The sequence below is a fragment of the Anomaloglossus baeobatrachus genome, chromosome 6 (assembly GCF_048569485.1).
Source record: "Anomaloglossus baeobatrachus isolate aAnoBae1 chromosome 6, aAnoBae1.hap1, whole genome shotgun sequence".
Taxonomy (NCBI): Eukaryota; Metazoa; Chordata; class Amphibia; order Anura; family Aromobatidae; genus Anomaloglossus; species Anomaloglossus baeobatrachus.
The window spans coordinates 322461937-322477585 of NC_134358.1; positions in this window are offsets into that span (position 1 = coordinate 322461937).

Below are 15649 nucleotides of genomic sequence, written 5' to 3' on the forward strand. Positions count from 1 at the left end.
CGTTTCTGGGGGGGGGGAGTAATGTCAGGTTTCCGGGTTTTCCAGTCCTCTTTTGAAAAAGCTTGCCCTCAGTTAACATGGAGTTTTGTGTTCTGTTGCCCTACTTCCTGTCCAGCTGCTTAAAAGGCCGCCTCTAAGCTTAGTCCAGTGCCTGAGTATACTGCTTGCTGTGTGCTCCTGCTTTGCTGCTGCTGCTACTTGATTACCTTTGGATCCTCCTGGAAATCTACCGACCGACTCTGGACCATACCCGGTTTCTTCAAACTGTGCCCGGACTCCGTCTGCCGTCTTTTGTCAGCACGTCTGCCCGGTTTCTTCCGGTTCATAACCATTCTGGACTTTCATTCCGTACGGACACTTCTGGACTTTACCGCTTGCCCCTTGTGTCCCGGCTGCACCGCATTTAGGCCTTCCGGGGTTGATTTCCGGACAGTCCCTGTATAGGGGTTCGCTCTGGTGGTCTCCCTGGGGGAGTCCGGTGCGTGGCCCCGGGAATCCCCTTCGCTCCGTTTCAGAAAGGTATTTTTTTGTGTTTGTTATACTGTGTATTTCCGTTGTGTATCTACCGTGGTTACATATCATAAAAACAACTTGTACCACAAACTCGTCTCTGGCTGTCATTGCCCTAACGCTATCGAAATCCTCAAACATACAATAGTATTACACAGCCTTAAGAGTACTATTTCTTTAACAATATGGGACAGCCCATATGATGATGTCTTTGGAAGCTTCTGATAGATTTATTGGAAACATCTGAGTTAATTAGAGAAGGACACCTGTGGATGTATGTTAATGCACACCTGAATCACACTGCTTCTTTGTGTAGCATCATGAGAAACTCAAAAGAAATCAGCCAAAATCTCAGGAAGAGAATTGTGGACTTGCACAAGCCTGGTTCATGCGTGCAAACAATTATACACAAGTACAAACAAGATGAGAATGTCCAGCCATCATACCGCTCAGGAAGGAGTCGGGTTCTTTGTACTAAAGATGAACATGTTTTGATCAGACATATACATTTATGTAAGCCGAATGAAGACTCATATTTTATGTTACTTTGAAGCCACAAGGAGGTCTTTGGTATGTTGCTGCAAGTGCTGGTTTATGTTTGTAAAGAAATCAACTGAACTATTGAAATAGAAAACTGTTCCGTGTTCCTTAATCTAGCAGCCAAGCAGGTGTCCCCCAGTACATTCAGTGACCGCAGCTTCACTCCATATATATATATATATATATATATATATATATATATATATATATACTGTATGTAGAGAGGTAGTTTAAAGCTCGCCACAGGGGGTGGTGCTGCAGTGAGCTAGACGTGGACCCACTGGACCACAAAGAGACCCCGGGCGAACTCTACATGGGGTAGAGGAACCGGACTTTGGCAGATGACCCCCAAGACTCAGTGGCAGACAGGACTGTGTCTCAAGTGCAGGCAGGGACCACCAGGGTGGCTTAAGGCAGACAACACAGGCAGGACCAACAGGCACAGTCTCTAGCATGAACAGGGTATGATGGACAGGCAAAGTCACCAGCATGGCAGATGGAAGGGCCAGGATGGACAGGCAGAGTTTCTTGCACCAGCAGAGCAGGATGGACAGGAAATGTCACTAGTAAGGCAGATGGCAGGACCAGGATGGAACCAGGTGCCAACAGGCAGGACGGGCTGGTAGCCAGGTACAGGCAAGGACATGACTGGAACTAGGTGCCAACAGGCAGGAAGGACTGGTAGCCAGATAGAGGCAGGACAGGCTGGACCCAGTGCTATTTCTGCTGCTAACTAGTGAAAAATCTGTACTCCAGCTCCAACTTGTTATTTCTGCATCTAAATACAAATCTGACAAATAAATAAATAAATAGGGCCCCATCTGTGCTCCAGGCAAAAATGTCTATTTCATCATCTACATAGAGATTGGAAAATCTGTGCTCTTGCAAGCATGTGCAATTTCAGTATCTATATTCTGATAGCTAAATTTCTTGCCCTATGGCCTGTCGTAAATAGGCATTTCTGCATATAAATACTGCTTGATTATTTTGTGATTCTGCTCCAGTATCTCATCAGAGATCAAAAGATTTTTATACTTCTGCGAGCCTCCAACAAATATATATCACTGGAGATAAATACTAATTGATAACTTTGTGCCCATTTCCAAAAATTAGGGGTAGACATTAAAATTACATCAATTGCCCCAGAGTACCCATAGTGTTGTGGCGCAGCAGTGAGACATGGCCCATGCACAAGATATTGTCTGGGCCAGCATTTATAGCTTTTAAATTAATTTTAATTGAACAGGTGGATGAGTGACAGGTGTATGCCTGGTGCTCTGAGACCGCTGCCAATATGGGCAATACACAACCTGGAGACCCAACTTCTCCACATTTCCAAACATTAGGGGCAGACACCACTAAAGTGGCATTGATTGCCCCAAAGTACAGATCGTATAATGGCACAACATGGATGCATAGGACGAGGTCTGGGACAGGTACAGGGCCTGGCCCAGCATCTCTACCTGAAACATTGATCAGTAAGCATGGCATCAGTTTGAGGTGTAGGCCTAATGCTCTCAGACCCCTTCCACTACTGGCAGCACACAAAAAGAGACTCAGCTGTGACCTGCACAAGCTCAGCTTTCTAGATCACTCACCTAGCCATGAATGTAATCTATCATCTGTGATACAACTGTCACACATTAGACAAACCTGAAAATATGATCACCACTTAAAAAAGAGCCTATACAATCATAGTGGCAGTGTAGTTCACAGTGAATTAATCAAAACCTATAAAGAACTACAACAATGCAATTTTAGAATATCTTTCTTAAAGCATAAAAAATATATATAATAAAATTTGTTAAAAAAATGTACACAGCAAGACAATGACATGAGGAGGAACAACAACATACAAAATATTCTGATTATAATAATCCCTCTGTGGCTGACAATAATGAGCAATAAAATCTGACAGGGTGTAAACAGAAATAAATATTAAATGTCAACAAATGACACATCAAATAAACAGGTAACATACCATCTGAACAAGCCCTGATGTAGAAAAGTTAAAAGCCACGTACGAAATGAATATATCAAATATTGAGAAGTTGATCCATGTCAAACAAACTCCCTGCATAGCAAGTGGATAATAGATGGAAATAAGACAGCATGACTATAATAATGGTGACGGATGTAATACTGCAATGACTGTTAATGCAAATAGTATGGATATATAGTGATATAACGAAGGGTGTCAGGTAATAACACCTATCAGAAATAAATACTAGTAAGTAATGCCATAATTAGAGTCCAAATAGAAAAGTATGGGCAAAAAAATGAAGGATAGGAGTCCTGACACACCACATCATACACAAATAAACAGCCATATGCAGATATAAAAGATATCCCAAATAATTACATGCTGTATCTTACCATAGAACACCCTGACGTGTTTCACTGAGGCTTTATCCAAGGGCGCTTGTATCAAATGTAAGGTAAGATGTATTTTTATAACCATAGTTCATTAAACCATCACTCAATAAAGAAGTGCAATTAAAAAGCTAAGCCAATATATTTGCTGGGAACAGTGTGTGATGCCCTGGCCTCTCGGGTCATCACAAGGGTGCTGTGCAATCTGCACTTCTGCATGGTACCCGCTCCTCCTTGGTTACGGGTCCTGTCAATTTATTGTTGCTACCATCAGGTGTACATAAATTCTGAGGAAAACTCTGGACCACACCCCCCAACCACCTCAGGCAGCCTGAGGGGAATAGGGACATCCAGATGGAGGGATGGAAGAGGGAGGGCAGAGATATCAGTAGTTGAGTAGTAGTTGAGCAGTGAGACAGAGGTGACAGGACAGGTCACGCTGTGGAGCTGGGCTCCTGTACCCGTCCCAGGTGCCAGACATTGGCCTGTCCAGAAGGAGCTGGAATTCCAGTCACAGGGGGTAGTGACAAGGGGTACGGTGCTGCTACAGAGAGCAGGCCGGCTGCTTTGTGCTACAACCGGGCAGGGGACAGGGCACAATGGGGTATGCAGACCCTAGGCTGGGAAGAAGCTTCACGCAGCCCAGTAATTCACCCGACGGGAACTGAGTCTTCAGGAACCGTTCCCCACCCGCTCCAGAATCAGGGTACTAGCGCAACGAGGGGGATAGGACTTCCCAAAATCGTCCAGAAATTCCCAAGCGTGAACTCTGAGAGCAGGCTCACCTTGCTAGCCATGCAGGTGAGCAGGACCTGAGTAGTCTTAGGCAAAAGGGTTCCACCAAGTTACACACAGTGCCAAGGGACAAGGCTTCAGACCAACCAGCAACACCAAAGGGGCACGGACCCAGCGTGCTCAACCAAGAGAAACAGAGCATTCAAGAGATTAGTTTACCTGGTGACATTCGACTGTGTGAGTACCCGATATCCCTTCACCCCCGACGGGTTCCCCACTCAATCTATCACCGGGCCTCGGGGCACCAAACCCCCTACCCACGGAGGGGTTAAACATCCTGCTGCTTCAACATCATCACCAGGCTCACCAACAGCAGCGGTGGTCTCTCACATTACCACACACCGTGGGTGGCGTCACGAACATTATCTCTCCTTCACCACCCAAAACAATTCCCCCTTTTTATTTCCGAGGTAGCAGCGTGACCCCCTTCGGATCCGGAAACCCCTCGAGCCACTGTGGATCCGGGTCCGAGAAGCCCGTCAGCTGTCGCGGGGGCGGCACAAGTGAAGCATTATCCGCATTGGTGGTTTTAAAAATGCCAGGCACATTAGCATAATAATTTAAGTACTTATTTAATCAATGATGTATTAGTCAGATAAACACTAGCGTCCGGAAACCAGGGGTATAATAACTTAGCAATGCTCATGTGCAGAGCAACATAAATAGTTCTCCCCAACATGAGTATAAGTGTTCCGCTAACCGGAAATAATAATAATGGTGCACATAAACATTAGCGTTTGGGAATCGGAAGTGTACTACCACCGCAGTGCGCATGTGCGGTGCAACTCAGATAATCCTCCCCAGAAACGTTCCGCTAACCGGAAGTGCTCCAAATAGTGTTGCACATTTAAAAGTAAATGGAACACATTGCGTTCCACAAATGCGGAAGTATCCGGGATCGCCCTATATATAGTGAAAAGGAGCATGACCTTCATTAATCAAAATGATATCAATTTGAAACACACTTACAATATTGGAACCGATTCTATTGATTTTCTGGATGTGAAGTTTCATGTGGATGCGGGCGGAGTTATACATTCTGATTTATTTAGAAAGTCTACTGCTGTCACTGTATTGCATGCTAAGTCTGCTCACCCAAAGCATGTTATCAAGAAAATTCCAAAGGGATAATTTTTACGAATTAATAGAATTTGTTCTGATAATACGTCTTTTGAAACACAAGCTTAGGATCTTAAAAAAAGATTTCTTGCCAAAGGTTACCATCCTAGAGACATCAATTGTGGATACCAAGCAGCTAAACATAGAGAGGAGGGCTCTTCTTAATAATATCAAGAAGCCAAAACCCCATGAAGAAATTGTGAGATTTATCTCTACATTTAATTTGCATTCTGAGGAGGTACGTACCATTCTCAAAAAGCATTGGGGCATACTCAATATGGATGACACTCTAAGGTATTATATACCATCGGATCCTAACATCACATTTCGGAGATCTAAAGCGGGGTTTGCACGCTGCGACATCGCTAGCCTCCGTCGTACATGCGATAATATGTGATCGCTACCGTAGCAAACATTATCGCTACAGCAGCGACACATGCACATACCTGGTCAGCGATGTCGCTCTGGCAGCCGATCCGCCTCCTTTCTAAGGGGGCGGGTCGCACGGCGTCACAGCGATGTCACACGGCAGCCGTCCAATGGCAGAGGAGGGGCGGAGATGAGCGGCCGTAACATGCCGCCCATCTCCTTCCTTCCTCATTGCCGGAGGTAAGGAGATGTTCGTCGCTCCTGCGGTGTCACACACAGCGATGTGTGATGCCGCAGGAACGAGGAACAACATTGCTAATAAACAGGCAACGATATTTGGTTTTAGGACGACCTCTCCAAAACCAATGATTTTTGCCTGTTTTGCGATCGTTTAAGATCGTTTGTACGTGTCACACGCTGCGATGTCGCTAAGGACGCCGGATGTGCGTCACTAACGACGTTACCCCGATGATAAATCATTAGCGATATCGCTGCGTATACACCCCGCTTAAGAGTCTGAAAGATCTTTTAGTACACGGTCACCACAGGGGTCAAGGATTCCATGGGCTTGTAAACCTTGTGATGACTGTGTGGCATGTCCCAATATTGAGATGGCAAAAATTTTCTTTGACTCTGAAAACAAAAGGGAATTTAAGATTACACATGCCATCACTTGCAGTACAAAGGGGGTGATTTATTTGCATTCTTGTACCTGTAATCATAGATATGTTGGCCTCACGACTAGACAATTCAGAAGGAGGGCAAGAGAACATGTCCTGGCCATCTCAGCAGTGAAGGATGAAGACGATTTGTCAAAACTTATATCCATTCCCCGTCATTTTAAACATTCCACCAGTGTAATCCATCACCGTTATGGATTCGTGCAATTGACAGAGTTATGGTAGGTCAAAGAGGGGGTAAGTGGAAAAACCTTCTGGCCCAAAAGGAATCCCATTGGATTTTTACTTTGAACACGCTAGTGCCATATGGGTTAAATGAGAATATTAGTTATCTGCCATTCCAATAAGGTTTTTTCCTGTTTGATCTTCTTATTAGTATTTACAGTGATTTGTACATCTGTTTTTAGCTTGTTTTAACTTTTTTATTTTTTATACTTTAGGTTGAGTCTCTTGTATTGATATGATATTGAGTTTTCAATCTTGAACATTTTTTGACCATCTGTGGGGCATCTTTCATCAGATTTTTCAACACACTTTTTTTTATTTTCAGTTTTTCATCTTTTAATTTTCATTATTTTGTTTATCATGTGTGTTGCACTCACACTGTGCATTTTATGCACCTATTCACACACATATATATATCTATATATATATATATATATATACACATATATATATACACACACACATATCCTGCTCTTGTTTGAAGTTTGCAGGCTCTAACTTATTTGCATCTTATCAAACCTGCTAAATCTGCAGGGGGTTGAATACTACTAGTAAGCACTGTACAGTGCTTACTAGTAGTATTCAACCCCCTGCAGATTTAGCAGGTTTGATAAGATGCAAATAAGTTAGAGCCTGCAAACTTCAAACAAGAGCAGGATTTATTAACAGATGCATAAATCTTACAAACCAACAAGTTATGTTGCTCAGTTAAATTTTAATAAATTTTCAACATAAAAGTGTGGGTCAATTATTATTCAACCCCTAGGTTTAATATTTTGTGGAATAACCCTTGTTTGCAATTACAGCTAATAATCGTCTTTTATAAGACCTGATCAGGCCGGCACAGGTCTCTGGAGTTATCTTGGCCCACTCCTCCATGCAGATCTTCTCCAAGTTATCTAGGTTCTTTGGGTGTCTCATGTGGACTTTAATCATGAGCTCCTTCCACAAGTTTTCAATTGGGTTAAGGTCAGGAGACTGACTAGGCCACTGCAACACCTTGATTTTTTCCCTCTTGAACCAGGCCTTGGTTTTCTTGGCTGTGTGCTTTGGGTCGTTGTCTTGTTGGAAGATGAAATGACGACCCATCTTAAGATCCTTGATGGAGGAGCGGAGGTTCTTGGCCAAAATCTCCAGGTAGGCCGTGCTATCCATCTTCCCATGGATGCGGACCAGATGGCCAGGCCCCTTGGCTGAGAAACAGCCCCACAGCATGATGCTGCCACCACCATGCTTGACTGTAGGGATGGTATTCTTGGGGTCATATGCAGTGCCATCCAGTCTCCAAACGTCACGTGTGTGGTTGGCACCAAAGATCTCGATCTTGGTCTCATCAGACCAGAGAACCTTGAACCAGTCTGTCTCAGAGTCCTCCAAGTGATCATGAGCAAACTGTAGACGAGCCTTGACATGACGCTTTGAAAGTAAAGGGCTCGTCTGGAACGGAGACCATTGCGGTGGAGTACGTTACTTATGGTATTGACTGAAACCAATGTCCCCACTGCCATGAGATCTTCCCGGAGCTCCTTCCTTGTTGTCCTTGGGTTAGCCTTGACTCTTCGGACAAGCATGGGCTCGGCACAGGTGGAAACTTTCAAAGGCTGTCCAGGCCGTGGAAGGCTAACAGTAGTTCCATAAGCCTTCCACTTCCGGATGATGCTCCCAACAGTGGAGACAGGTAGGCCCAACTCCTTGGAAAGGGTTTTGTACCCCTTTCCAGTCTTCTGACCCTCCACGATCTTGTCTCTGATGGCCTTGGAATGCTCCTTTGTCTTTCCCATGTTGACCAAGTATGAGTGCTGTTCACAAGTTTGGGGAGGGTCTTAATTAGTCAAAAAAGGCTGGAAAAAGAGATAATTAATCCAAACATGTGAAGCTCATTGTTCTTTGTGCCTGAAATACTTCTTAATACTTCAGGGGAATCAAACAGAATTCTTGTGGTTTGAGGGGTTGAATAATAAATGACCCTCTGAATAAACTTTTCACAATTTAAAAAAATAAAAATAAAAAAAGAAATAACATTCTTTTTTGCTGCAGTGCATTTCACACTTCCAGGCTGATCTACAGTCCAAATGTCACAATGCCAAGTTAATTCCGAATGTGTAAACCTACTAAATCTGCAGGGGGGTTGAATACTACTTGTAGGCACATTATATATATATATATATATATATATATATATATATATATATATATATATATATATATATATAAAAATATATATATACCTATATATATATATATATATATATATATATATATATATATATATATATATATATATACGTATATACATTAGTATATACATATATTTTTCTTATTTTAATATATGTTTATTTATATATTCTTATTATTATATATCATCAATTTTTTATCACTGTGCATTTTATTGTATGTTCATACATTTGTATATATGTGGATTTATATTGTACACCTCTATTGCCATACTTTGCCCCATTTATTCTGTTTCTATATCCTTTAAATATCTATTTTCATATCTATTTATAGGTACAGTGCAATATTTATATTTACTAACAATGTGCAATACAGTATTGGTGTTTTGTAGTCCTATACGTATGTTACCGCAACAATACATGCGCTCTTTTTACTATATATAGGGCGATCCCAGATACTTCCGCATTTATGAAATGCAATGCGTTTCATTTACTTTAAATGTGCAACACTATTTGGAGCACTTCCAGTTAGCGGAACGTTTCTTTCAGCTTAAGTTGGTGAGGATTATCTGAGTTGCACCGAACATTCCCACTGCGGTGGTAGTACACTTCCGGCTCCCAGACGCTAATGTTTATATGCACCATTATTATTATTATTTCCAGTTAGCGGAACACTTATTACTGCTCATGTTGGGGAGAACTATTTGTGTTGCTCCACACATGCGCATTGCTAAGTTATTATACCCCTGGTTTCCAGACGCTAGTGTTTATCTGACTAATACATCATTGATTAAATAAGTACTTCATTTATTATGCTAATGTGCCTGGCATTTTTTAAAACCACCAATGTGGATAATGCTGCACTGTTCCCAGCAAATATATTGGCTTAGCTTTTTAAATGCACTTCTTGATTGAGTGATGGTTTAATGAACTATGGTTATAAAAACACATCTTACCTCACATTTGATACAAGCGCCCTTGGATAAAGCCTCGGCGAAACACGTCAGGGTGTTCTGTGGTAAGATACAGCATGTAATTATTTGGGATATCTTTTATATCTGCATAAGGCCCCCTTCACACGTCCGTGAAAAACACGCACGTGTGTTACGGGCCGTTTTTCGGGTCCGTGTCCCGTTTTTGTGTCCGTTTTTATGGTCCGTGTGGCACCTGTGTGAATTGCGTATGCTAGCCGTGTTTGTGTGCAGAACGTCCGTGTGTGCGTGTGGAATTAACGTGTATGTGTACGTGGAATGTCCGTGTGGAATGTCCGTGTGTGTGATGCACAATGTCGTTTATAAATGTCGGCTGACAGCAGACAAAGTTGCGCGATGAGAATGAACTCGGGTGAACTTCACCCGACTTCATCCTCATACCGCGGCTCTGTCTGTGTCGAGTACTGATTAGCGGTCACCTGTGAAGGATTCACCGGTGACCGCTAATCCCCCGAGTGACTGAAGTTTCCCCCCCTCTCTCATACTCACCGTTCCTCGATCTCCGGCGCGGCGCTGCACGGCATTCACACTGCTGCGGCGGCTTTTACTATTTTGAAAAAGCCGCCCCTCATTAAACAATCTCCTATTCTCTGCTTTCCCCGCCCACCGGCGCCTATGATTGGTTGCAGTGAGACACGCCCCCACGCTGAGTGACAGGTGTCACACTGCACTCAATCACAGCAGCCGGTGGGCGTGTCTATACTGTGCAGTAAAATAAATAAATAATTAAAAAAAAACGGCGTGCGTTCCCCCCCAATTTTAATGCCAGCCAGATAAAGCCATACGGCTGAAGGCTGGCATTCTCAGGATGGGGAGCTCCACGTTATGGGGAGCCCCCCACCCTAACAATATCAGTCAGCAGCCGCCCAGAATTGCCGCATACATTATATGCGACAGTTCTGGGGCTGTACCCAGCTCTTCCCGATTTGCCCTGGTGCTTTGGCAAATCGGGGTAATAAGGAGTTAATGGCAGCCCATAGCTGCCAATAAGTCCTAGATTAATCATGTCAGGCGTCTATGAGATTCCTTTCATGATTAATATGTAAATTACAGTAAATAAACACACACCCGAACAATCCTTTATTAGAAATAAAAAACACACACATATACCCTGGTTCAACAATTTAATCAGCCCGAAAAAGCCCTCCATGTCCGGCGTCATCCAGGATGCTCCAGCGTCGCATCCAGCTCTGCTGCATGGAGGTGACAGGAGCTGCAGAAGACACCACCGCTCCGATCACCTCCACGCGGCAAATGAAGACAGCCGCGCGATCAGCTGAGCTGTCACTGAGGTTACCCGCTGTCACTGGATGCAGTGACAGCGGGTAACCTCAGTGACAGCTCAGCTGATCGCGCTTCTCACCTCAGTTGCCGCGTGGAGGTGACCGGAGCGGCTGTCTCTGCTGCCGCTCCGGTCGCCTCCATGCAGCAGAGCTGGAAGCGACGCTGGACCATCCTGGATGACGCCGGACATGGAGGGCTTTTTGGGGCTGATTAAAGTGGTGAACCAGGGTATATGTTTGTGTTTTTTATTTCTAATAAAGGATTTTTCGGGTGTGTGTTTATTTACTGTAATTTACAGATTAATCATGAAAGGAATCTCATAGACGCCTGACATGATTAATCTAGGATTTAGTGGCAGCTATGGGCTGCCATTAACTCCTTATTACCCCGATTTGCCAAAGCACCAGGGCAAATCGGGAAGAGCCGGGTACAGCCCCAGAACTGTCGCATATAATGTATGCGGCAATTCTGGGCGGCTGCTGACTGATATTGTTAGGGTGGGGGGCTCCCCATAACGTGGAGCTCCCCATCCTGAGAATACCAGCCTTCAGCCGTATGGCTTTATCTGGCTGGTATTAAAATTGGGGGGGGAACCGCACGCCGTTTTTTTTAAATTATTTATTTATGTATTTTACCGCACAGTATAGACACGCCCACCGGCTGCTGTGATTGGGTGCAGTGAGGCACCTGTCACTCAGCGTGGGGGCGTGTCTCACTGCAACCAATCATAGGCGCCGGTGGGCGGGGAAAGCAGGGAATAGGAGATTGTTTAATGAGCGGCCGGCTTTTTCAAAATAGTAAAAGCCGCCGCAGCAGTGTGAATGCCGTGCAGCGCCGGTGATCGGGGAACGGTAAGTATGAGAGAGGGGGGTAAACTGACTGACAGACTGTGAGAGAGGGACAGAGAGACCGACAGAGAGACCGACTGATGGACTCAGGGAGATTGACCGACATACACAGAAATAGAAAGAATAGCCGACATCACTAGAAATAAAAACACCAAACAGACACGGACTATAGGTAGATGCATACGTGTTTACTAACGTGTGTGCACATACCCATAGACTTTCATTGTGTCCACGTGTGCGTGCTCCGTGCAGATAACGGACATGCATCCGTGCAAAACGCAAACACATACGGATCACGGACACGCACACACGGACATAATGAAATAACGCACGTGTGACCACAATCATAGATTAACATTGGTGCACGTTTGGCCGTGTCTCCGGTATATACGGAAACGGACCAAACACGCACGTGTTTCACGGACGTGTGAAGGGGGCCTATGGCTGTTTATTTGTGTATGATTTGGTGTGTCAGGACTCCTATCCTTCATTTTTTTGCCCATACTTTTCTATTTGGACTCTAATTATGGCATTACTTACTAGTATTATTTCTGATAGGTGTTATTACCTGACACCCTTCGTTATATCACTATATATCCATACTATTTGCATTAACAGTCATTGCAGTATTACATCCGTCACCATTATTATAGTCATGCTGTCTTATTTCCATCTATTATCCACTTGCTATGCAGGGTGTTTGTTTGACATGGATCAACTTCTCAATATTTGATATATTCATTTCGTACGTGGCCTTTAACTTTTCTACATCAGGGCTTGTTCAGATGGTATGTTACCTGTTTATTTGATGTGTCATTTTTGACATTTAGTATTTATTTCTGTTTACACCCTGTCAGATTTTATTGCTCATTATTGTCAGCCACAGAGGGATTATTATAATCAGAATATTTTGTATGTTGTTGTTCTTCCTCATGTCATTGTCTTGCTATGTACATTTATTACCATATTGTATTATATATACTTTTTATGCTTTAATAAAGATTTTCTAAAATTGCATTGTTGTTTTTTATAGGTTTTGATTAAAGGCTACTTTACATGCTGCGATATCGGTACCGATATCGCTAGCGTGGGTACCCACCCCCATCTGTTGTGCGACACGGGCAAATCGCTGCCCGTGTCGCACAACATCGCCCAGACATTTCACACATAGTTACCTGCCCGGCGACGTCGCTGTGAGCGGCGAACAGCCTCCTTTCTAAGGAGGCGGTTCATTTAGCGTCACAGCAACGTCACAGCTGCATCACTGAACTGCCGCCCAATAGAAGCGGAGGGGCGGAGATGAGTGGGACAAACATCCCGCCCACCTCCTTCCTTCCACATAGCAGCCGGGAGGCAGGTAAGGAGAGTTTCCTCGTTCCTGTGGTGTCACATAGAGCGATGTGTGCTGCCGCAGGAACGAGGAACAACCTCGTTACTGCTGCAGTAACGATTTTTGAGAATGGACCCCCATGTCACTGATGAGCGATTTTGCACATTTTTGCAACGATGCAAAATCGCTCATAGGTGTCACACGCAACGGAATCGCTAATGCGGCCGGATGTGCGTCACCAATTCCGTGACCCCAACGGGTTCGCATTAGCGATGTTGTAGCGTGTAAAGCCCCCTTAACTCTTACATATTGCATTACTGCTTGCATAGAAGTCATGTTCCACCACGGCTCCCATAGAAATAAATGGCAAGTAGTCACACATTACACCACTGCTCCCATATAAGTGTATGGAGCAGGGCTACACATCTAACCCCATCTTGTGTGATACACTGCACTAATCTATGTATCTAATCCTAGCGAGTTATAGTCTGGATATGTAATGGCAGCAGCGAGTAGCCTACATACAGTACACCTCAAACACCACGCCTGTTCCCCCAATGCATTTTTAGAGAAACACTGCTTCATTGCGGTCATTCCTGGCTGTGCGGTATGGAAATGGGTGGCATTCTCTCTGCACTGTTGGAATGCGGGTCACATTAAGGGAGAGGTTGAGGGCACAGTTTGAGGCCCTAGAGAAGGTGGAGGACACAGAAGCAGTGGAGAGATTTAAACAGTTGAGGGTGTCTTTTGTCTTTATTTCTTTAATAATTTTATCTTTTGATGTCTTTCAGGTTCTCTTTTGGGGAACATTACAGTGGACCTTATTGAAAAAAAGGGGGAAAATAAGAGCTGTACTGTGAGGGGAGATTGTTCTACAACCTCGTTGGCATCCTCTCTGTTGGCTAAGTAAAAAAAAGTGTAAAAGGCTAATCAATATATTTATGTAATGAAGCCAGATAGTTTAAAATTGTATTACTTTTTTGTCTTGCAGAGCACACTGCTGATCTCCAACCGATCCAACCTTTGATCTCCAACCAATCATTAATATAAATGTAAATAGAAAATGTCTTTTTTTGGGAAAGTTACATTATCTGTTTCATCTACCAGAGTAGTCAACACTCATTTACCCTACACCGCTTTTTCTAGAATGCTAAACTCCGCTTATGGGGAGACAGTTACCGTTCTTCCGCCTAATGCTTTCATGTGGTCTCCAGCGGTCACACCACAAACAATATTTGGACTTTTCGGTCACCTTTATTATACTGACCCCATGTTTGATATACCTTTTGTTTTAGCACACTCAGATTCCCAGACTAACGCTGATTGGGTCTCGTTGTTGTGTGTTGCCTAAAGCTGGTGTCACACACAGCGACAACGACAACGACGTCGCTGCTACGTCACCATTTTCTGTGACGTTGCAGCGACGTCTCGTCGCTGTCGCTGTGTGTGACATCCAGCAACGACCTGGCCCCTGCTGTGAGGTCGCCGGTCGTTGCTGAATGTCCAGCTTCATTTTTTGGTCGTCACTCTCCCGCTGTGACATACACATCGCTGTGTGTGACAGCGAGAGAGCGACGAAATGAAGCGAGCAGGGAGCAGGAGCCGGCGTCTGGCAGCTGTGGTAAGCTGTAACCAGCGTAAACATCGGGTAACCAAGGGAAGACCTTTCCCTGGTTACCCGATATTTACCTTCGTTACCAGCCTCCGCCCTTGCTGCCAGTGCCAGCTCCTGCTCTGTGCACATATGGCTGCAGTACACATCGGGTAATTAACCCGATGTATACTGTAGCAAGGAGAGCAAGGAGCCAGCGCTAAGCAGTGTGCGCGGCTCCCTGCTCTCTGCACTGTGACATGTAGCTGCAGTACACATCGGGTTAATTAACCCGATGTGTACTGTACCTAGGAGAGCAAGGAGCCAGCGCTAAGCGCGGCTCCCTGCTCTCTGCACATGTAGCACAGCGATGTTATGATCGCTGCTGCGTCGCTGTGTTTGACAGCTAAGCAGCGATCATAACAGCGACTTACAAGGTCGCTGTTACGTCACAGACAATGGTGACGTAACAGCGACGTCTTTGTCGCTGTCGCTTAGTGTGAACCCAGCTTAAGGCAGTAGGGCTCCCAGACTGCCAGCCATGCAGCTACCTTTCACTCATCTACCGCTCTCAATATATATCCTTAAATGTGTATACCAATGACAGTCTATGAAGCTTATGTTGCAACCATGTGACTGGGGCTGAGCAGAAAAACAGGTTTAGCTATTGCATGAGGTATGAGGGCTCCAGTCCCCACAGACCCTGTGTGATGCAAGGGCCATGCCACACTCCTGTGGAAAGATTCTATGGGTAGTATTGGGTAATTGATGCCACTGTCCTTCTGTCTCCCCTAATTTTTGGGAAATGTGAAAACTACA